We start from the raw sequence: 23,007 nt of genomic DNA, 5'->3' as shown, positions 1-23,007 counted from the left end.
GAGTCAGAGAGAGGGATAGACAGGGACAGACAGACAGGAACGGAGAGAGATGAGGAGCATCAATCATTAGTTTTTTGTTGCGTGTTATAACACCTTAATTGTTCATTGATTGCTTTCTCATATGTGCCTTGACCGTGGGCCTTCAGCAGACCGAGTAACCCTTTGCTCGAATCAGCGACCTTGGGTCCAAGCTGGTGAGCTTTGCTCAAACCAGATGAGTCCGCACTCAAGCTGGCGACCTCGAGGTCTCAAACCTAGGTCCTCTACATCCCAGTCCTACACTCTATCCACTGCACCACCACTGGTCAGGCTGGACAGATCTTACTGACAGAAAATCAACAAGGAAATGGTGGCCTTAAATGATACACTAGGTCACATGGATTTAATTGCTATCTTCAGAACATTTCACCCCAAAGCAGCAGAATATACATTCTTTTCAAGTGCACATAGAACATTTTCTAGGATAGACCACATGTTAGGAAACAAAACAAGTCTCAATAAATTTAAGAGGTTTGAAATTATATCAAGCATTTTCTCTGACCATAATGGTATGAAACTAGAAATCAACACAAGAAAGAAACTTAAAAACACAGAAAGACATGGAGGCTAAATAACATATTATTAAACAATAAATGGGTTAACAATGAGATCAAGGAACAAATCAAAAGATACTTTGAAACAAATAAAAATGAGAACACAACCCAAAAATCTATGGGACACAAAGAAAGCAGTCCTAAGAGGGAAATTCAGAGTATTACAGGCCTACATCAAGCAATAAGAAAAAAATCTCAAATGAACAATCTAACTTTACACTTAAAGGAACTAGAAAAAGATCAACAAACCCAAAGTGAGTAGAAGGAAGGAAATAAATCTCAAAGCAGAAATAAATGAAATAGGGTGTTAAAAATATAAAAGATCAATGAAACCAAGAGCTGGTCCTCTAAAAAAGATAAACAAGATTGATAAACCTATAACCAGACTTATCAAGAAAAGAAAAGAGAGAGGACCCAAATAAATAAAATCAGAAATGAAAGAGGAGGAGTAACAACTGACACCAAAGAAATACAAAGGGTTGTAAGAAAATAGTATGAACAACTATATGCCAACAAATTGGACAAACTGGATAAAGTGGACAAATTCCTAGAAACATATACTCTTTCAAAACTAAATGAGAAAGAATCAGAAACTCTGAACTGAAATATTACAAATAGTGAACTTGAGGCTGTAATAAAAAAAACTCCCAACACACAAGTCTTGGACGAGATGGCTTCACAGTTGAATTGTACCAAACATTCAAAGAAGAATGAACACCTATCCTTCTCAAACTATTCCAAAAAATTCAAGAGGAGGGAAGACTCCAAAGCTCATTTTATAAAGTCAGCATTATCCTAATTGCAAAATCAGATAAAGACACTACACAGAAAGAAAATTATAGACCAACATCCCTGATGAACATAGATGCTCAAATCCTCAACAAAATATTAGCAAATGAGATCTGGCAATAATTAACAAGATCATACACATGATCAAGTGGCTTTTATTCCAGAGATGCAAGGTTGACATAATATTCACAAATCAATAAGTGTGATATACCACATAAACAAAATAAAGAATAAAAATCACACAATCATACCAATAGATTCAGAAAAAGTATTTGATAGAATCTAGCACCCATTTATGATAAAAATTCTCAGCAAAGAAAAGATAGAGGATACATACCTCAATGTAATAAAGGCCATAAATGCTGAACCCACTGTCAACATCATACTCTATGGGCAAAACTAAAAGCATTTTCCTTAGTATCAGGAACAACACAGGGATATTTGCTTTTATCACTCTCATTCAACATAGTACTAGAAGTCCTGGCCACAACAATAGGACAAAAAGGAAAAATAAAAGGCATCCAAATTAGAAAGAAGAAATAAAACTGTCATTATTCACAGATGACATAATACTGTATATAAAGAACCCTAAAGATTTTACCAAAAAACTACTAGAACTGATAAATGAATTCAGCAAAGCAGCAAGATACTAATAAATATCCATAAATCAGTTGCATTTATTTTAGTGTCAGAGAGAGAGAGAGACAGACAGACAGACAGAAAAAGAGAGAGATGAGAAGCATCAATTTGTAGTTGCCTCACTTTTGTTGTTCATTGATTGCTTTTCATACGTGCCTTCATGGGGAGGGGTGAGGCTCAAGCCAGCAACATTGGGCTCAAGCCAGCGACCTTTGGCTCAAGCCAGCGACCTTTGGGCTCAAGCCAGCAACATTGGGCTCAAGCCAGCAACATTGGGCTCAAGCCAGCCACCTTTGGCTCAAGCCAGTGACCTTTGGGCTCAAGCCAGCAACCATGGGATTATTCTGATGATCCCACACTCAAGCTGGCAAGCATGTGCTCAAGACCAATGAGCCCACGCTCAAGCCAGCAACCTCAGGGTTTTGAACCTGGGTCCCCAGCATCCCAGGCTGACAGTCTATTTTATTTATTTATTCAGTTTAGAGAGGAGAGAGAATGAGAGAGAGAAAGAGAGAGAGAAAGGAGGGAGGAGCAGGAAGCATCAACTCCCATATATGCCTTGACCAGACAAGTGTAGGCTTACAAATCAGGCAGTCTCAGCCAGATTCCAGGTCGATGCTTTATCCACTACGCCACCACAGGTCAGGCCAGGCAGACACTGTGCCACCACCGATCAGGCCAGTTGCATTTTTATACACCAGTAATAAATTATAAGAAAAGAAAACTAAAAAATAAATTTTAAAGAAAATTAAGAAATAATCCCATTTACAATTGCTTAAAAAAAATAGTGAACTTGAGGCTGTAATAAAAAAAAAAACCTAGAAATAAATTTAATCAAGTATGTAAATGACCTGCACTCAGAAAATTTTAAGATTCTGCAGAAAGAAATTAAAGAAGATACAAATAAGAAGTATATACCATGTTTATGATTAATAAGAATTAACATCATTTAAATGTCCATACTACCCAAAGCAATTTATAGAGTCAATGCAATTCCTATCAAGATACTAATGGCATACTTCACAGAACCAAAACAAATATTCCAAAAATAATTTATATGGAACCACAAAAGACTGCAAATAGCCACAGCAATCTTTTTTTTTTTTTTTTGTATTTTTCTGAAGCTGGAAATGGGGGAGGCAGTCAGACAGACTCCCACATGCGCCCGACCGGGATCCACCCAGCATGCCCACCAGGGGGCGATGCTCTGCCCATCCGGGGCATCGCTCTGTCGCAACCAGAGCCACTCTAGCGCCTGGGGCAGAGGCCAAAGAGCCATCCCCAGTGCCCGGGCCATCTTTTGCTCCAGTGGAGCCTCGGCAGCAGGAGGGAAAGAGAGAGACAGAGAGGAAAGAGAGGGGGAGGGGTGGAGAAGCAGATGGGTGCCTCTCCTGTGTGCCCTGGTCGGGAATCGAACCCGGGACTTCGGCACGCCAGGCCGATGCTCTACCACCGAGCCAACCGCCTAGGTCCACCACAGCAATCTTAAGAAAGAAGAACAAAATTAGAGGAAGCACACTTTCTGATTTCAAATTATGCTACAAGGCCATAGTAATGAAAACAGCATGGTACTGGCATAAAAACAGACATATGGATCAATGGAGCAGAATAGAGAGCTCAGAAATTTATGGTCAATTAATACTTGACAGTGGAGGCAAAAACATGCAATGGGGGAAAGATAGACTATTCAGAAAACTGGGCAGATATATGCAAAAAAAAAAAAAAAAGAAGAAACTAGACACCATATATATAAAAATAAACTCACCTGACCAGGCGGTGGCGCAGTGGATAGAGCATCGGGCTGGGATGCAGAGGACCCAGGTTCGAGACCCTGAGGTCGCCAGCTTGAGCGCAGGCTCATCTGGCTTGAGCAAAAACCTCACCAGCTTGGACCCAAGGTAGCTGGCTCCAGCAAGGGGTTTCTCGGTCTGCTGAAGTCCCATGGTCAAGGCACATATGAGAAAGCAATCAATGAACAAATAAAGTGTCACAACAAAAAACTGATGATTGATGCTTCTCATCTCTCTCCGTTCCTGTCTATCTGTCCCTATCTATCCCTCTCTCTATCTCTCTGTCCCTGTAAAACAACAACAACAAAAAAACAACTAAGGTGTTGCAACGAAAAACTGATGATTGATGCTTCTCATCTCTCTCCGTTCCTGTCTGTCTGTCCCTATCTATCCCACTCTCTGTCTCTGTAAAAAAATAAAAAAATAAAAATAAATAAAATAAAATAAAAATAAACTCAAAATGGATTAAAGACTTAAATGTTAGACTTGAAACCACAGGCAGTAAAATCTTGGACATTTCTTATTGCTTTGTTTTTTTTTTTAGCAAGAGAGAGAGGGACAGACAGACAGGAAGGGAGAGAGATGAGAAGCATCAATTCTTCATTGCAGCACCACCTTAGTTGTTCATTGATTGCTTTCTCATATGTGCCTTGATGAGGGCACAAGGGGTTACAACTGAGCCAGTGACTCCTTGCTCAAGCCATCAACTTTGGGCTCAAGTCAGTGACCTTGGGCTTCAAGCCAGTGACCTTTGGGCTCAAGCCAGTGATCATAGGGTCATGTCTATGATCCCATGCTCAAGCCAGTGACCCCAAGCTCAAGCTGGTGAGCCCGCTCTCCAACCTGGTGACCTCAGGGTTTCAAACCTGGGTCTTCTATATCCCAGGCTATGCTCTATCCACTAAGCCACTGCCTGGCCAGGCTCATTGCAATATTTTTTTCTAATATATCTCTTTGGGTAAGGGAAACAAAAGAAAAAATAAACAACTGAGACTACATCAAACTAAAAAGTTTTTGCACAGCAAAGGAAACCATCAACAAAATGAAAATATAACTCAATGAATGAGAGAACATGTTTGCCAATGATATATTTCATAAGGAGTTAATATCCAAAATTTATAATGAACTTATACAGGCCCTGGTCTGTGGCTCAGTAGATAGAGCATCAACCTGGCATATGGACATCCTGGATTCTATTCCCAGTCAGGGCACCCAGGAGAAGTAACCATCTGCTTCTCTTCCCCTCTTGCAGTGGCCCGGGCACTAAGGATAGCTCGGCTGATGCTAGCATCGGCCCTAGACAGGGGTTGCTGGGTGGATCCTGATTGGAGTGCATGCAGGAGTCTGTCCTTCTGTGTCCCCTCCTCTCACTTAGAAAAACAAAACAAACATCAAACTCACAATTTCAATTCACAAAAGACTCTTTTTAAGGTAGTCACATTAGGTCTGAAAGAGGATAGACAAGGATAACTTGGTGGAATGCTCCTATTGTCAAAAAAGGCAAAAATAAGCAATTTATAAAATTTCCTACTAGAGACCTAGCTGGGTAGCTCAGTTGGTTAGAGCTTTGTCCTGTTACACAAAGGTCGCAGGTTTGATCCCCATCAGGACACATATAACAATCAACCAATGAATGCATAAATAAGTGGAGCAACAAATCAATTCAATGTTTTTCTCTCTTTCATCCTTTTTTTTTTTTTTTATTAGTGAGAAAAGGGGAGGCAGAGACAGACTTCTGAATATGCTCTGACTGGGATCCACCCGGCCAGCCCACTATGGGGTGATGCTGTGCTCATTTGGGGCCCTTGCTCTGTTGCAACTGGACTCATTTTTTAGTGCCTGAGGCAGAAGCCAGGGAGCCATCCTCAGCGCCTGGAGCCATCTTGCTCCAATCAAGCCATGGCTGCAGGAGAGGAGAGAGAGAGAGAGAGAGAGAAGTGAGAGGGGGAGGGGTGGAGAAGCAGATGGGTGCTTCTCCTGTGTGCTCTTACTGGGAATCAAACCTGGGACTTCCACACGCTGGGCCAACGCTCTACCACTGAGCTAAGCGGCCAGGTCTTCTCTTCCTTTCTAAAATCAAAAAATTTTAAAAATATTTTTAAATTTCTTACTGGAATGAAGAATTTAAGCAAATGCTTAAAAGGATCTAATTTTACACAATCTATACAATGAGAAAAGTCTGTGCAACTAGCCACTTAGAATGATATCACATAGGGATCTCTTGTTCAAAACAATGTAAAAGCATATCGTATACTATTATATGCTACATCTGTTGGGAGAAATGCTGGACATATCAGAAACAATATTCTCTGTGCTTTCCATAAAGAAAAAAAAATCCTGTATACTTGTCAGATTCCCTCTGGAAATCTTCTTGTAACTCATAAAATATTGAATTATGATTCATGAAATTACAAGGCAAACCAACCCACAAAAAGATGTGTGGAGATGGTGAAGAAGGTCATTATAGTTAATCAATAGTCCATTACTGGAAATCAGCAATAATCTTAACAGTTAACATAATAAACACATTTAGTCTACATAGTGAAGGCTTTGAATCATTCTTCAACCTTTATTTAATTATTTCCACAATCAAAGAAGTGATGACAAAACTTTAAATTTCAAAGTTCAGTATCCTGTCAAAGACATTTTAAAACAAGGTCATAATTAGTAGTACACACAAATAAAAAACAGTGTCACAAAGGCTGATTCAACTTTTCTATTTGCATAACTCTTGATGATAAACTGGGATGCAGAGATTATTTTTTTAAAACATGAAAACAGCTCTTTTACTAGGGACCTGCCAAGATGGGTCAGTTAGCACCATGTCCTTGAAGAAGGTAGCCAGGGTCACCATTGAGAAGTACTACATGTGCCTGGGCAACGACTTCTACACCAACAAGCATGTGTGTGAAGAGATTGGCATTATCCCCAGCAAGAAGTTCCAAAACAGGATAGTGCGCTAAGTCACACCTCTGATGAAGCAGATTCAGAAAGGCCCTGAGAGAGGTGTGACTATCAGGCTTCTGGAAGAGGAGAGAGAGCGGAGAGAGAATTAGGTTCCTAAGGTCTCAGACCTGGATCAGGAGATCATTGAGGATGATCCTGACATTAAGGAAATGCTGAAGTTGTTGGACTTTGGCAGTCTGTTCAAACTACACGTCACTCAGCCTACAATTGGGATGAATTTCAAAACACCCCATGGAGCCATTTTAATCTTTCTATTGTGCTGTAATATTATCAATAAATCATAAACAATCTTTTAAAAAAAACAATCTACCACACAATATTAAAAAATAACCGTACACTACAAATCCTGATTCACAGATATGAAACTAATAGATCAGTTTTCCAAAAAGGGAAAATATCACACCTATCTTATTTTACCTGAAAAATTAAACCTAAAATGCATCAGTCCAACTTTACTTGCTTGAAAATATTGAAAAGCAAAGAAAAAAAAGAAAGGATCAAAGACAGGAATAGTTTGAACTATGATGTTAAAATTTTAATTGAAAAAATGTTTCATTGTATGTGATCTCAAATTATTAATTTTATGGTCTTAAATTTTTGTCTACTTCAAATTCTAAGGTTTTTTTCTTCAACTTTTAGTCGGTCAACTTTTTAAACAACAGATAAAATTTAAATGCTCTTTCTCAAAAGTCTTACAATGTAATTATCTAGTAAAGAGAACTTAAGGACTAATCAATTCAATGTTGTTGCTTTTGATAATTAAAAAAAACCATATTGCCTGACCAGGCGGTGGCGCAGTGGATAGAGCGTCAAATTGGGATGCAGAAGACCCAGGTTCGAGACATTTTAAAACAAGGTCATAATTACTCGTACACACAAATAAAAAACAGTGTCACAAAAGCTGATTCAACTTTTCTATTTGCATAACTCTTTATGATAAACTGGGATGCAGAGATTATTTTTTAAACATGAAAACAGCTCTTTTACTAGAAACCTGCCAAGATGGGCCAGTTAGCACCATGTCCTTGAAGAAGGTAGCCAGGGTCACTATTGAGAAGTACTACATGTGCCTGGGCAACGAGGTTGCCAGCTTGAGAGCGGGCTCATCTGGTTTGAGCAAGGCTCACCAGCTTGAGCCGAAGGTTGCTGGCTCGAGCAAGGGGTCACTCGGTCTGCTGTAGCCACACACCCCCCCCCCGGGTCAAGGCACATATGAGAAATCAGTCAATGAACAACTAAGGAGCCACAACGAAGAATTGATGTTTCTCATCTCTCCCTTCCTGTCTGTCTGTCCCTATCTGTCCCTCTCTCTGACTCTCTCTGTCTCTGCCACAAAAACAACAACAAACAAACAAAAAAACATATCAACCATATTTGCACTTAGTGGGCTGGCAAAGACTTATTTTTAACCTCACTCAGTAAAAAATACATTTTGCCCTGACCAGATAGCTCAACTGGTTAGAGCAGTGGTCCCCAACCCCCAGGCCACGGACCGCTACCGGTCCGTGAGCCATTTGTTACCTGTCCGCAGAGAAAGAATAAATAACTTACATTATTTCCGTTTTATTTATATTTAAGTCTGGTCATTTAAAAAATGACCAGATTCCCTCTGTTACATCCTTCTAAGACTCACTCTTGCTGCTTGTCTCGGTCACGTGATACATTTATCTGTCCCACCCTAAAGGCCGGTCCATGAAAATATTTTCTGACATTAAACCAGTCCATGGCCCAAAAAAGATTGGGTACCACTGGGTTAGAGCATTGTTTTGAAGCACAGAGGTTGCCGGTTCAATCCCTGCTCATGGTACATACAGGAACAGATTGATGTTCTTGTCTTTCTCTCCCTCTCTCCCTTTCTCTCTCTCAAATCAATAAACATTTTAAAATATTTGTTTCAATATCAAAATTAATTTAAAAAATACATTTCAGGCCCTGGCCAGTTGGCTCAGTAGTACAGTGTCAACCAGCATGAGGAAGTCTCCCATCAGGACACACAGGAGAGGTGACCATCTCCTTCTCCTCCTCCTCCTCTTTCTCTTTCTTCCCCTCCTGCAGATTTGGCTCTATTGATTCGAGCTCTGGGGCCCTGGGCACTAAGGATGGCTCTGTCAAACCTCTGCCTCAGGCTCTAAATATTGCGAGAGGCCCCAGATGGGGGTTACAGCATGGATCCCGGTAGGGTGCATGCAGGAGTCTGTCTCTGTATCTCCCCTACTCTAGCTTAAAAAAAAAAAAAAATACAGGCATGACCTGTGATGGCACAGTGGATAAAATGTTGACCTGGAATGTTGAGGTCACTGGTTCGAACCCCTGGGCTTGCCTAGTCAAGGTACATATGGGAGTTGATGCTTCCTCTCCCCCTATTTCTCTCTCTAAAAATGAATAAATAAAATCTAAAATTAAAAAAATACACATTACGTTGTGACCCAATTCTCATATGTTTGTCTATACATAAGTGACTAATCTGTTGACCCACATAAACTTTAAGATAAATGTGTGCTGTTTTACATCAGGGAAAAAAAAGTTGAACTGATTAATAAAAAGGTTTAATTGTGCAGGAAAAAGAAGATAGCTGTAATAGTTTCCTTTTTTGGAAAACTTATTCTGTTAGTTTTTATATATGTGACAATCAGGCTGTGTAACGTACTTTTTCATTTGATACTGTGCAATGGACTGTTTATGTGTCTACATAAAAGTAGTTCTATGAAACTTTATTTACCTTTTAAACTGCTCTGCACTTTGATATTTTCTGTTCCATTCTATTCCATTTAATTTTTTAAAGAGCCATTAAAGTGATGGGCTATGACCTGTTGCTTGAAAACCTCAACTTTCATCATTCTATATTTAAGAAACAACATTGATTAAAGACTCTAGGGGCAGATCTTTGATTTCAAATCCCAGCTCCACTATTTCCTGGCTCTGTGATTTTGTTCCAGTTCCCCACCCTCTTTGTGATCCAGCCTCCCCCTTTGTAAAGTGAAGATAACAACAGGACCTATTTCGTAGGGTCATTGTGAGAATTGGTAGTTATACATGTAATACTTGTAAAGCTTGTTTCAAAGTCCCTACCACATGATAAGCACTCCATACATATTATTATGATCATCATCATTATTACTAATCACTCACCAGGTGTTTTATGAATCTATGTTCAGTCCATGGTACCAGGCACTCTCAGGCATTCCAGAGACACACTTGCTCTCTTGCCTCATCTTTTTTTTTTTTTTAATTTTTATTTATTATTTTTTTTACAGGGACAGAGAGAGAGTCAGAGAGAGAGGGATAGATAGGGACAGACAGACAGGAACGGAGAGAGATGAGAAGCATCAATCATCAGTTTTTCGTTAGGACTCCTTAGTTGTTCATCGATTGCTTTCTCATATGTGCCTTGACCGTGGGCCTTCAGCAGACCGAGTAACCCCTTGCTCGAGCCAGTGACCTTGGGTCCAAGCTGGTGAGCTTTTTTTTTTTGGCTCAAGCCAGATGAGCCCACGCTCAAGCTGGCGACCTCGGGGTCTCGAACCTGGGTCCTTCCGCATCCCAGTCCAATGCTCTATTCACTGTGCCACCACCTGGTCAGGCCTCATCTTTTATTCAATTGATAATTTATAACCATGACAAATTGGCTTTTATAGATTAGTGAGATGTAATATTTGTTACTTCATCAAAATAAAGTATTTCCCTAGGTTTAAAAAAAAAATAACTTCTATATAATTACCAAATAGCTACGCCTCAGAGTCAAAGAATAAGTTTGTCACAGAGTGTGCTTACCAAAGTCATCAAGTCATTCTTTCCAGCGCTGAAATTCATTTTCAGATGGTATTTACAGTCCTACCCTCTGGTGAGAAAATGTGTCCAATAAGACATTTAAAATCTTGATTGTTGCCTGACTAGGCGGTGGTGCAGTGGATAGAGTGTCAGACTGGGATGCGGAAAACCCAGGTTCTAGACCCCGAGGTCGCCAGCTTGAGCGTGGGCTCATCTGGTTTGAGCAAAAATTCACTAACTTGGACCCAAGGTCGCTGGCTTGAGCAAGGGGTTACTCGATCTGCTGAAGGCCCGCGGTCAAGGCACATATAAGAAAGCAATCAATGAACAACTAAGGTGGCGCAATGCGCAATGAAAAAACTAATGATTGATGCTTCTCATCTCTCCGTTCCTGTCTGTCTGTCCCTGTCTATCCCTCTCTCTGACTCTCTCTCTGTCTCCGTAAAAAAATAAAATAAAATAAATAAAAATAATTAATTAAAATCTTGATTGTTGTCTTTAGAATTTTTACTCATTCAGATTCATACAGCTTGAAGCATCTCATTTGATATCTACAGTGTTAATTATATTATCAAACAGTGCCTCCCCCTTACTTTTGTAGAATATCACAGGAAGAGAAAAAAAGATACTTTCCCCTAAAATCATAATCTTCTAAACAGACATTCAGAATTTATTATTTAGCACCTGTATCAGCAATAATGTCAAATTCTTTACAAGATGAAGAACAGTATAAAGGTAATTCTAGAGTTTTAAATTGTTTATTAATGTTGTTATTTTTATTTTGATAAGACAAATAGAATCTTTCGGTACATTGTTTGAATTCTATTAGCTTTGGCCAAGTATACTAGATCAGTGGTCCATCCCCAGCCCCCGGGCCACAGACCCGTACCAGTCCGTGGGCCATTTGGTACTGGTCCGCAGAGAAAGAATAAATAACTTACATTATTTCTGTTTTATTTATATTTAAATCTGAACGATGTTTTATTTTTTAAAAATGACCAGATTCCTTCTGTTACATCGTCTAAGACTCACTCTTGACCTAGTCTCGGTCACGTGATACATTTATCCATCCCACCCTAAAGGCCGGTCTGTGAAAATATTTTCTGACATTAAACCGGTCCGTGGCCCAAAAAAGGTTGGGGACCACTGTACTAGATAGCTATTAGAAACTCCCTAATGACACTACAATTCTAAGAGTAACACTTTCTGAACTGTTATCTAAACTGATTTCTAGATGAGTAAAGCAGCCAAAGAGTTACTGTAAAAATCACACAAATTAGATAGAAACTAGCTTTCCTTTGTTTGATATTCTTTAGTTTCCATACTTGCTTTTGCTCCTCTGCCAGAACTATGCACTTGCTTATTTTTCTTAGAAAGTTCTTTGAGGCTTCTCCTACGTAGAATAACTGTGTGACATGGCAGCAGGGAGTGGTATTGGGCAGTTGGGTAGGGTAGAATGAAAGTTGTGTAGCCTACCACATGTGGGGGCAGATGAGGTCTCCCCATAGTTTCAAGATTTTATTTCCCTCTACAGTAAAATTATACCAGCAGGCTATAGGACTTATCTGTAGTGGTAACCATTCCTAAAAATGAGTAAAAACTGTAGCTTGAAGAGATCTGTGAATTCCTAGATCTAAAGTAAAGAGGAATAGCTCAGTTGGTTGGAGTGTCATCCCGGAGCACAGAGGTTGCAGGTTCAGTTCCCGAGTCAGGGCACATACTGGAGCAGCTTGATGCTTCTGTCTCTCTCTCTCTCAAAAAATAAAAATGTAAATAAATAAAAAAAAGAGCCCACCACCAAAAAAATAAAGAGGATACAGTCTCAGTTGAATATAAAGGAATATGCAGACCAAGTAAATTTGTATTTGAGTCTCTTGAACATAATTATAATATTATTGACTATATTCCTTATGCTGTACCTTACATCCCCATGACTATTTCTATTGATATAACTGCCAATTTGTACTCCTTAATCCCTTTACCTTTTTTAGCCAGCCCCCCACAAGTATCAAGCATAGGAGTGTTAAGTTTTATTAAGAATACTTTCAGGGCCACTGTGGAGATTTCTCTCCTCCTCACTCCCCAAATGCCTGCTTGCCTTTTGGCTCCCCCAAGGGCATAAAACCCTTTCTTTGGGGAGGCAGTTTCTTCTGCCTGAAATGTTTTCTTCATAATATTGGCAAATTCAATTTATTTTCAATTCTCTGAAAGTCAGTTCCTAAAGGAGACTCCCAGATTAGCCCCTCCCTACAGGGTCTCATTGTATTTCAGATACTTTTCCTTCTTCTCACTTATCCCACTGCAATCAAAAATCTTCCCCGGAACTGTCAACAGGACCGCATGTCTCTTTAATGCTCAGCAGCAAGCACAGGAGGACCTCACAGAATTGTAGGTGCTCCATATCTTTGTTTAATGAAAGAACACACGTTTATTGTGTGTCCACTACAGTCTACATGCCAGGCAATATGTTGGGCATTATGAGGGAGACAGCTGTAAGATGGTGTCTGCCTTTAAGGGACCAACTTGCAAACTAACTACCACAGAGCATAACAGCTTTGAAGGAAAGAGGGTACACGTGCTTTGGGAAGAGGGAGAAGCAAGTATCAACACTCAAAATAGGAAAACAAGCTTTTCTACTTGGTACATGCCAGGCTCTGAACTAAAACCTATACATTTTCTCCTTCATTCAGTCCACATGACCACTCCACGTGATAGTTAAGGAGCTTGGGTAAGGGCACAGCCTGTTACAAAATCTAGCCTGTCTAGGTCTTCTAGCTCCAAACAGAAAGCTACATATATATATGTACACACAACAGTTGAAGACAATGAGTCCTGTGAACTTCACCATGCCCTGTTAGCAATTTAAAAGGGGCCCAAAATAGCCAATTTAAAAATTGATTTAAAATTTTAGGCCCTGGCTGGTTGGCTCACTGGTAGAGAGAGCATTGGCCTGGCGTGTGGATGACCTGTGTTCGATTCCTGGTCAGGGCACACAGGAGAGCAACTATCTGCTTCTCCACCTGTTGCCCTCCCCTCTCTCTTTCTATTTCCCTCCCACAGCATGGCTCAATTGGTTCGAGTGCGATGACCTTGGGCGAGAGGTGGCTTTAATGGCAGGTGCACTGGGTGTGTGCCCTGGGCCCTGACTTCTGAAGGACTCCACAAAACCATAACTTTACACTTTTTTCTAATGACACCAAGTTTGGTTTCATATGTGCAATTTTAACATTAATAGTACATAATATTTTTTATTTATTTAAAAATATGATTAACATGTATTTTTATTTTCCCTGTCTCTCTTTCTTTTAAGGGGCCCAATATTTTCTTCTGCACCCAGGGCCTCAACCGACCTTAATCCACCTCTGCCTCAGGCGTTAAAAAAAAAAAAAAAAAAAGCTCCATTGCTGAGCAACAAAGCAATGGCCAGAGATGGGCAGAGCATTGCCCCCTAGTGCACTTTTCAGTGGATCCTGGTCTGGGCGCATGTGGGAGTCTGTCTCTGCTTCCCTTCCTCTCATTAAAAAAAAAAAATTGATTTAAAATTTTAAAATGTTAAGTGTGTAACTCTTTACATGTTTTCCCTGTATTTCTTTTTCAACAGATACTGCATTCTCACAGTTCAAACATTTACTTTCTTTTTTAAAGATTTTACTTATTGATTTTCCAGAGAGAGGAGAGAGAAAAAGGTGGGGGGAACAAGAAGTATCAACTTGTAGTTGCTTCACTATAGTTGTTCATTGATTGCTTGTCTTATGTGCCTTGACTGGGGCAAGCCCAGAGTTTCAAACAAGCAACCTCAGCATTCCAGGTCTCCGTTTTACTCACTGTGCCATCACCACAGGTCAGGTCAAACGCTTGCTTTTCTATTATTTAAAACTTTCTTTAACTTTTTAAATTTAGTTTTTAAAAGTTGATTTTAGAGAGAGAAAGAGGAAAGGATAAAGGAAAACATTGATTTGTTTTTCCATTTATACATTCTTTGGTTCAGTTGAACCTGCAGGATGTTATCAGGACAATACTCTAACCAACTGCACTACCCAGCCAGGGCTTACAATATTATTGACTATATTCCCTATGCTGTACTTTACATCCCCATGACTATTCTGTAACTACCAATTTAGAATTTTTTTTCTTTTCTTTTCTTTTTTGCATTTTTCTGAATTGAGAAGCAGAGAGGCAGAGAGACAAACTCCCGCATGCGCCCGACCAGGATCCACCCGGCAAACCCACTAGAGGGGTGATGCTCTGCCCATCTGGGTCATTGTTCTGTTGCAACCAGAGCCATTCTAACGCCTGAGGCAGAAGCTATGGAGCCATCCTCAGCGCCCAGGCCAATTTTGCTCCAACGGAGCCTCGGCTGTGGGAGGGGAAGAGAGAGACAGAGAGGAAGGAGAGCAGAAAGGGTGGAGAAGCAGATGGGTGCTTCTCCTGTGTGCCCTGACCAGGAATCTAACCTAGGACTTCCACACACCGGACCAACGCTCTACCACTGAGCCAACTGGCCAGGGCCCCATTTATAATTCTTAATCTCTTCACTTTTTTCACCCAGCACCCCTCCCAATGCCCCTTTCCTCTGCAACCATAGTCTGTTTTCTCACAGTTCAAACATTTAAAAAATAAGCAGGAAGCCTTGACTGGGTAGCTCATTTGGTTAGAGCATAGTCTGGATACACCAAGGTTGTGGGTTCGATCCCTGCCCGCGTAGGGCACATATAAGGATCAACCAATGAGCTTGACCAGGTGGTGGCGCAGTGGATAGAGCATCAGACTGGGATGCGGAAGACTCAGGTTCGAGACCCCGAGGTTGCCAGCTTGAGCGAGGGCTCATCTGGTTTGAGCAAAAAAGCTCACCAGCTTGAGCCCAACGTCGCTGGCTCAAGCAAAGGGTTACTTGGTCTGCTGAAGGCCCACGGTCAAGGCACATAAAAAAAAAAAAAATTAAGAATCAACCAATGAATGCATAAATATGTGGAACAACAAATTAATGTTTTTCTCTCTCCTTCTTCCTCTCTCCCTCTAAAATCAATAAATGAGAAAAAATTTAAATGGAAAATATAAAAGTAAGCAGGTTCTGTTAAATTTTCCTACTCTTATATCCCATTAGCTCACACCTGGACTACCACAGGCAATCCCTGTTATAAGTACTTTATGCATTATTCCAGAATTTCTTTATGAATATGTGCAAGTAAAAATATGTCTAATTGTCCCCTTTTTTCTCCACAAATGGTAGCATACCTATACCATGCACTGTTCTGTACCTTGTTTTTTTCAGTTAGTGATATAATTATCTTGATATTTTTGTATCATTAGTTTATCATTCTTTCTTCAGAGCATAGTATTCCATTTCATGGATATATTACAATTTATTTAATCAGTTCCTTATTGATAGACATTTGTATTGTTTCCTTTTTCTTTTTTGCTATTACAAACAATACTGCAATGAATAATCTTGTACATGGGTCAATTAACACGTGTGCAAGTATATCCAAAGAATAAATGCCTAGAATTGGCATTGCTAGATCAAAGGACATATGCATTTGTTATTTAGATAGATACGCTAAATCACTCTCTATAGGGATTAAATCAATTTATATTCCCACCAGCAGTAAATGAGAACACCTATTTTCCCACAGCTTCTCAACACATAGTGTTAACTTCTGGTTATTTGCCAATCTAAGGGTTGAAAAATAGCACTACAGCATTTTTCTCATTATAAGTCAGGTTGAATATTTTTTAAAGTTTTTATTTATTGATTTATTTATTTTTATTTTTTATTACAGAGGCAGAGATAGACAGGGACAGACAGACAGGAACAGAGAGAGATGAGAAGCATCAATCATCAGTTTATCGTTGCGCGTTGCGACTTCTTAGTTGTTCATTGATTGCTTTCTCACATGTGCCTTGACCATGGGCCTTCAGCAGACCGAGTAACCCCCTGCTGGAGCCAGTGGCCTTGGGTCCAAGCTGGTGAGCTCTTTGCTCAAGCCAGATGAGCCCACGCTCAAGCTGGTGACCTCGGGGTCTCGAACCTGGGTCCTTCCGCATCCCAGTCCGACGCTCTATCCACTGTGCCACCACCTGGTCAGGCTATTTATTGATTTGAGAGTAAAATCTGTTTATGATATAAATTGCAGCCCCTTTCCTATAATATTGTGTTAGAATTCTAGCCAGTGTAACAAAACATGTATGAGATATGATATAAAAATATTCAAAAGACAAAGACAAATTATCATTATTTGAACATGGTTATATAGCTTGATAACTTTAAAAATTGATTCAAATTAATAAAGTTAATTGAATACCTCCAGATAAAGGAAATGAAAAATAGTGCTGAGTCAAACAAGAAGGTATGTGATAATAATATACACACATTAAGACCACTTCTATATACTAGGAATAAGAACATAAAAAAAATGAGACTTTGTTTATAATAACTACAAAAAATATCAAGTACCTAGGCCCAGGCCGGTAGTTCAGTTGGTTGGAGTGCTGTTCCAAAATGCTGAGGTTGCCAGTTTGATCCCTGGTCAAGAGACATGCAAGAAGCAACCAGTGATGGCATAGTAAGTGGAACAATGGGTCGATGTTGCTCTCTGTCTCTCTCCCTTTCTCTCTCTCTAAAACAATAAATAGAAAAAGTATCTAGAAGTAATTTTGATAAGGAAAGAGTCCTATATGAAAAAAATATATAAAACATTATTCAAGTCCAGATTATTAGATTAAGAAATTACACATTTGAAAGAGGTCACTTATTAAATTATTTTATAAGTTAATGCCATTAAAACAAGATGAGCCTGACCAGGCGGTGGCGCAGTGGATAGAGCGTCGGACTGGGATACAGAGGACCCAGGTTCGAGACCCCGAGGTCGCCAGCTTGAGCGTGGGCTCATCTGGTTTGAGCAAAAGTCTACCAGCTTGAACCCAAGGTCGCTGGGTCCAACAAGGGGTTACTCGGTCTGCTGAAGGCCTGCGGTCAAGGCACATATGAGAAAGCAATCAATGAACAACTAAGGTGTTGCAAGCGCAATGAAAAATGAATGATTGATGCTTCTCATCTCTCTCCGTTCCTGTCTGTCTGTCCCTGTCTATCCCTCGCTCTGACTCACTCTCTGTCTCTGTAATAAATAAATAAATAAAAAATAAAGACTTAGAAAAAAAAAGAAACTAAAGATTACCTTTAAAAAAAACAAAAACAAGATGAAATAATTTAAATTTGAGAAAGTTTACATATAAAAATAAAAAATCATGGATATAATCATATACATATATTCTAATTCTAAAAAGGAGAATCATGAGGATAGATTTTACTCTAACAGATGTTCAGATATATTATAAAGCAACAATAATATTAAAACGGTGTGGTATGAATGTAAAATTAAACAGATGAATCAGTAGAGCAGATATACACCCAATTGCAAATAAGATGATATATAATAACAAAAGGCACACAACATAGTTGTGGAAAATATTATAGTTCTACTAGGAACTAATACTTATTGCAATGTATATGTATGTATGTATGTCAATTTAATTAATCCTTTTTTCAATCCTATGAGATAGATGCTACTTAATTGATGAGGAAGTTAAGCCACAGGAGTGTTAGTAACTTGTTTAAGGTCATACATAGAGCTGGAAAATGGCAGGCTGGCCTTAAAACCAGGCAATTTGGCTCCAGAGCCTGTGATATTAATAATTTGTAATTTGGACAACTAATTGCCAATTTGTAAAAAGAAAAGAATAAAATATAGGCAAATATCCTATAATAATGCATATTTGAAAGTCCACTATAGAATCTCATAAACCTCTCTCATGTAATTCTTTTCCTTTGCTTTCTACATTTCTGTGTGGTTTGAAGTCTTTTATAATTATAAATCCTTTTATAATTGAACAAATAAGATATTTTTAATTTTTAAAAATGTGTTGTTATGCATAAATTATTTCTCACTTTGTTTAGCCAGTAGAAATAATATAGTATCTATTCTTTCTTCTCATTCCCATTTCAGGCATTAATGATCTGTCTACCTTCCTTAAAAATGCTATCTGTCTTCATTATTAATCTCCTACTTTTCACTCTGAGTAAAAATGAACAAAATAAGTCTTACAAATTAAAATAATTTGAACCAGTGTACATACAAATTCTCAGGTGTATGAAAATTATTAAAAACAGCAGGCTGTTCAGCTGATAGAATTGAATAGTTTGTCAAGAAAAGAAAAATGGAATAAGCTAGTCAACCTAGACTTTAAGTAAACTATATATAAAAACTATTTTAGTAAACAAAGTCTATCAGCAATTTAGGTTTATTTTTTTTAAATTTCTACACATATTTATCACACACCCCTGCCATTCCTTGTTTCTCATAAGAATATGTAGCAAGTCATTTTACAAAGCTGAAATACAAAACTCCAACCTATCAGTAATATACTCATAGTTTTGTTAAATATCTCAGGCGTGAGTTTGGGTATTAGTTAAAATCTGAAATAAAAAAATATATTTAGAACATTTATTCAGTTGTGGAATGGAATTTTTTAATAAATGAAATATGTAGGAACATCAAATTCATGTTTTTTAAGTCTCTAAAAACAGTATCTAACTGACAAAACATTCAATAAATCAGCAAAGGTAAATGATAAAAGATCCACTGAAAAAAGATGCTGAACCTCCATTACATCAGAGACAGAAAGCTCCAGCTGCTGAATCTGTTAGGTTTTGATCCTAGTTATTTGCTATGAATATGGACTCGAGGTGACAGATTCATCTCCTTCATTTTTACCTATATCAGAAAGTTTATGGGTGGATTTCTTTTTTTTTATTTCTTTTTATTTTATTTATTCATTTTTAAAGAGGAGAGAGAGACAGAGAGGGAGAGAGAGACAGAGAGAGAGAGAAGGGGGAGGAACCGGAAGCATCAACTCCCATATGTGCCTTGACCAGGCAAGCCCAGGGTTTCAAACCAGCGACCTCAGCATTTCCAGGTCGACACTTTATCCACTGTGCCACCACAGGTCGGGCCTGGATTTCTTAACTGTAGTTTTTTAAAGCAAACTTTTATGAGAAAAAACCCCCCAAAATAATAAGTTCTTCATCAGGTTTAGGTCTGTTTGAATGCTGTCCTCACATGAAGACAAAGCAGCAGAGGTACTAGAAAAAGCACTTGACGTGCAGTCAGAGAAAGGGTGACCTATCTGTGTTATTGGTCAGTGTGTGTCTTTTAAATAATCATGACCTCACCTTTGAGCTCCAGATTCCTTATCAATGAATTAAGGCTGTCCTGTGCTGGATGGATTAGAGCAGCGATTTTCAAACTTTTTCATCTCATGGTGCACATAAACTACTAAAATTCTGCAGCACTCCAAAAAATATATTTTTTGCTGATCTGACCAAAAAAAAGTATAATTTTGATTCATTCACACCTGATGATTTTGTTGTGTTGGCTGTTGTTATTTTTTTCTTTTATTTGACAGTCTAAGGGAAAAGAGGTCAGTGTCCATGACCAAATTGTCAATTATTGCATGTTTTAAAAATTCTTGCAGTGCCTGTCCTGTAATGGTGCAGTGGATAAAATGTCCACCTTAGGATGCTGAGGTTGCTGGTTTGAAATCCTGGGCTTGCCCGGTCAGGGCACACACGAGAAGCAACTTCTACGAGTTTGTGCTTCCTGCTCTTCTCCCCTGCCTTTCTCTCTCTAAAATCAATAAATAAAAATTTTTAAAAATTCTTGTGGTAGAATGGTACCCTGAAACCTATATAATTAAAAAGATTTTTTTGAAAGCCATATAATTTTATTAACCAATGTCATCTCAGTAAATTCAATTAAAGATAAATTAATTAATTTAAAAAATTCTTCTGGCACACCAGTTGAAAATTGCTAGCTTAGAGAGTCAACTGAGCTGGTGTATGTGAAAGTAATTTTTAAAAGATAAGGTGTTCTACAAGTGCCTCTCTTTATGTTTAAGGCCTTCATGTCAATATTGTTGTCAAGTTATATAACTAAAAAAGTTCTTTGTGACCACCCTCTCCTGCCATCACTCTACCCAGAGTCTGTCTTTCTATCCTGAATCAACTTACTATTCCCTACATAACAGTCTAGGCCAGGGGTCCCCAAATTATGGCCTGTGGGCCGCATGAGGCCCCCTGAGGCCGTTTATCTGGCCCCCGCCGCACTTCCGGAAGGGGCACCTCTTTCATTGCTGGTCAGTGAGAGGAGCCCATTGACCATCTCATTAGCCAAAAGCTGGCCTATAGTTCCCATTGAAATACTGGTCAGTTTGTTGATTTAAATTTATTTGTTCTTTATTTTAAATATTATATTTGTTCCCGTTTTATTTTTTTACTTTAAAATAAGATATGTGCAGTGTGCAGAAGGATTTGTTCATAGTTTTTTTTTTATAGTCTGGCCCTCCAACTGTCTGAGGGGCAGTGAACTGGCCCCCTGTGTAAAACGTTTGGGGACCCCTGGTCTAGGCTTTCTTCTCTACATTTTGGTATAGTAAATAACTTCTTTATCTTAAAACATTTACCCAATAGGCTTCTAGAACATGGTTTATGCCTGGTTTTCCTTCTATTTTAATTTCCTTTCCTGGATCTTTATCTTTTTCCAGACCTCTAAATATTGGTATTTCCCAGCTCACTTGTAAGACTTTTCTTCTAATCCCTTTCATTTCCTTGGTGATCACATCAAAAGTCAAAAACTGCTGAGCGCTAGGCTCTACATAATCTCCCACTCATCCCTCTCTGATTTTATAACCTGCTGCATTGCTCTCTCACTCACTCCCTCAGTTCTAGCTTTACTAGCCACCTCAGGGCCTTTGCATTTATTGCTCTTCCTTCCACAGTGCCTCCCTTACTTCACACAAGTCTCTGCTCAAATATCATCTCCTTTGTGGGTTGTTCCCGTGACTATCTTATCTAAAATGGCACACACCACCCCAGACCCTCTCTTATCCTCTATCGTTTTTGTCATTTATATATTTTTGTTGTTGTTGTTTACTTGTATATTTATTATCTCTCCCCACAGGAGGGCGTAGACTTTCCTATCTTGTTCACTGCTACCTCTCCAAAGCCTATGGACTGGCACCCAGAAGCACTGTAATGTTGGAATAAATATAAATGAATGACTATTGCTTCCTCTTACTGGAATGCCATTCACCTAATTTCTACTCATCCTTAAAGAGCAACATAAATATTACCTCCCTTAAGTAGCCTTTCCTAACTGATAAAGCTAGTTTAATTTCTCAACATCTGTGTGTTCATAATACCTTGTAGTTATGTTAAATTCATCAGAATATTTTAGTTGTTTACTTGTTTGCTTCCCCACCTCACTACTGTGTCTTTGTTGTTCTAATTCAGAGGCACAGCAGATATCTTGCTGGGAATGGAACTGTGCTCAGTAAATGTTTGGGGAATGAATGATGACTAAATAAATGATAAATGAACAAACTTAGAACAATTACCATTTTTTTTAAAAGCATGGGATGTTTCATGAATTTGCATGTCATCTTTGAGCAGGGGCCATGCTAATTTTTTCTGTATCTTTACAATTTTATTTATTTAGTTGTTTTTAAACTCTTCTCTTTTTTAAAAAATTTTACTTATTTGTCCTGATGCACAGAGGTTGCCAGTTTGATCCCTGGGCAGGGATCCCTTCTCCTCTCTCTCTCTCTCAAATCAATACATAAATTTTTTTTAGCCTGACCTATGGTGGCACAGTGGATAAAGCAGTGACCTGGAATGCTGAGGTCGCTGGTTGATAACCCCGGGCTTGCCTGGTCAAGGCACATATGAGAAGCAACTACTACTAGGAGTTGATGCTTCCTGCTCCTCCCACCTTCCGCTCTCTAAAATCAATAAATAATTAAAAAAATTTTATTCTTTAATAGAAAAAGTATTTATATATTTTATATCAAGAGATAAAGTAAATATAATAAAATATCAACAATTGGTGACTAGGTAAAAGATATATGGTTGTTCATTGTACTATTTTTGTAACTCTGCTATAGATTTGAAAATTTTTTAAATATAAAATTAGAAGGTAAAGTGCATGTTTACTTAAATTTTAATCTTATTTTAAAAATTCTATAGATGTTGCTACATTATTGTTCAAAAAGGTTGTAGTAACACACACACATACACTATAAATTTGAGAGTGCCCATTTGTACAGTTTTTTTCCAGCACAGTATGCTATTTGATAATTATTTTAATTTTTATTTTCCTGGCTACTATTTTCATATGTTTGTTGGCAACTTGGATTTCTCCTGTGGATTGCCTGTTCATGGTCCTCACCCTCCTTGTTCTTTTGGTTTGCTTGTCTTTTTCTCATCAGTTTGTAACGATATTAACTGTTGGCCTGTCATGTGTTGCAGATATTTTTAGCAGTCATGATTTTGATTATGGCTTTTATGCCTTTCCATTGCCATTGTTTATCTTTTTGTGTATGCATAGAAGTCTACTCTTTTTAATTTG

The 23,007-nt window shown here is 38.6% G+C and overlaps 1 non-coding gene and 1 pseudogene across 1 annotated transcript; one reads left to right on the top strand and one right to left on the bottom strand.

Moving 5' to 3' along the window:
- Positions 1-6,582: 6,582 nt before the first annotated feature.
- Positions 6,583-7,062, top strand: LOC136398492 (small ribosomal subunit protein eS17-like; annotated as a pseudogene).
- Positions 7,063-22,007: 14,945 nt separating this feature from the next.
- LOC136401971 (U6 spliceosomal RNA) lies at positions 22,008-22,112 on the bottom strand. Its single transcript, XR_010750890.1, has one exon. It is a non-coding gene; the product is annotated as a U6 spliceosomal RNA (small nuclear RNA).
- Between the last annotated feature and the right edge of the window lie 895 nt (positions 22,113-23,007).

This window comes from Saccopteryx leptura, chromosome 3 (assembly GCF_036850995.1).
Source record: "Saccopteryx leptura isolate mSacLep1 chromosome 3, mSacLep1_pri_phased_curated, whole genome shotgun sequence".
Lineage (NCBI taxonomy): Eukaryota > Metazoa > Chordata > Mammalia > Chiroptera > Emballonuridae > Saccopteryx > Saccopteryx leptura.
Note: the sequence above shows the minus strand (reverse complement) of the source record. Positions and strands in the feature narration are given on the sequence as shown.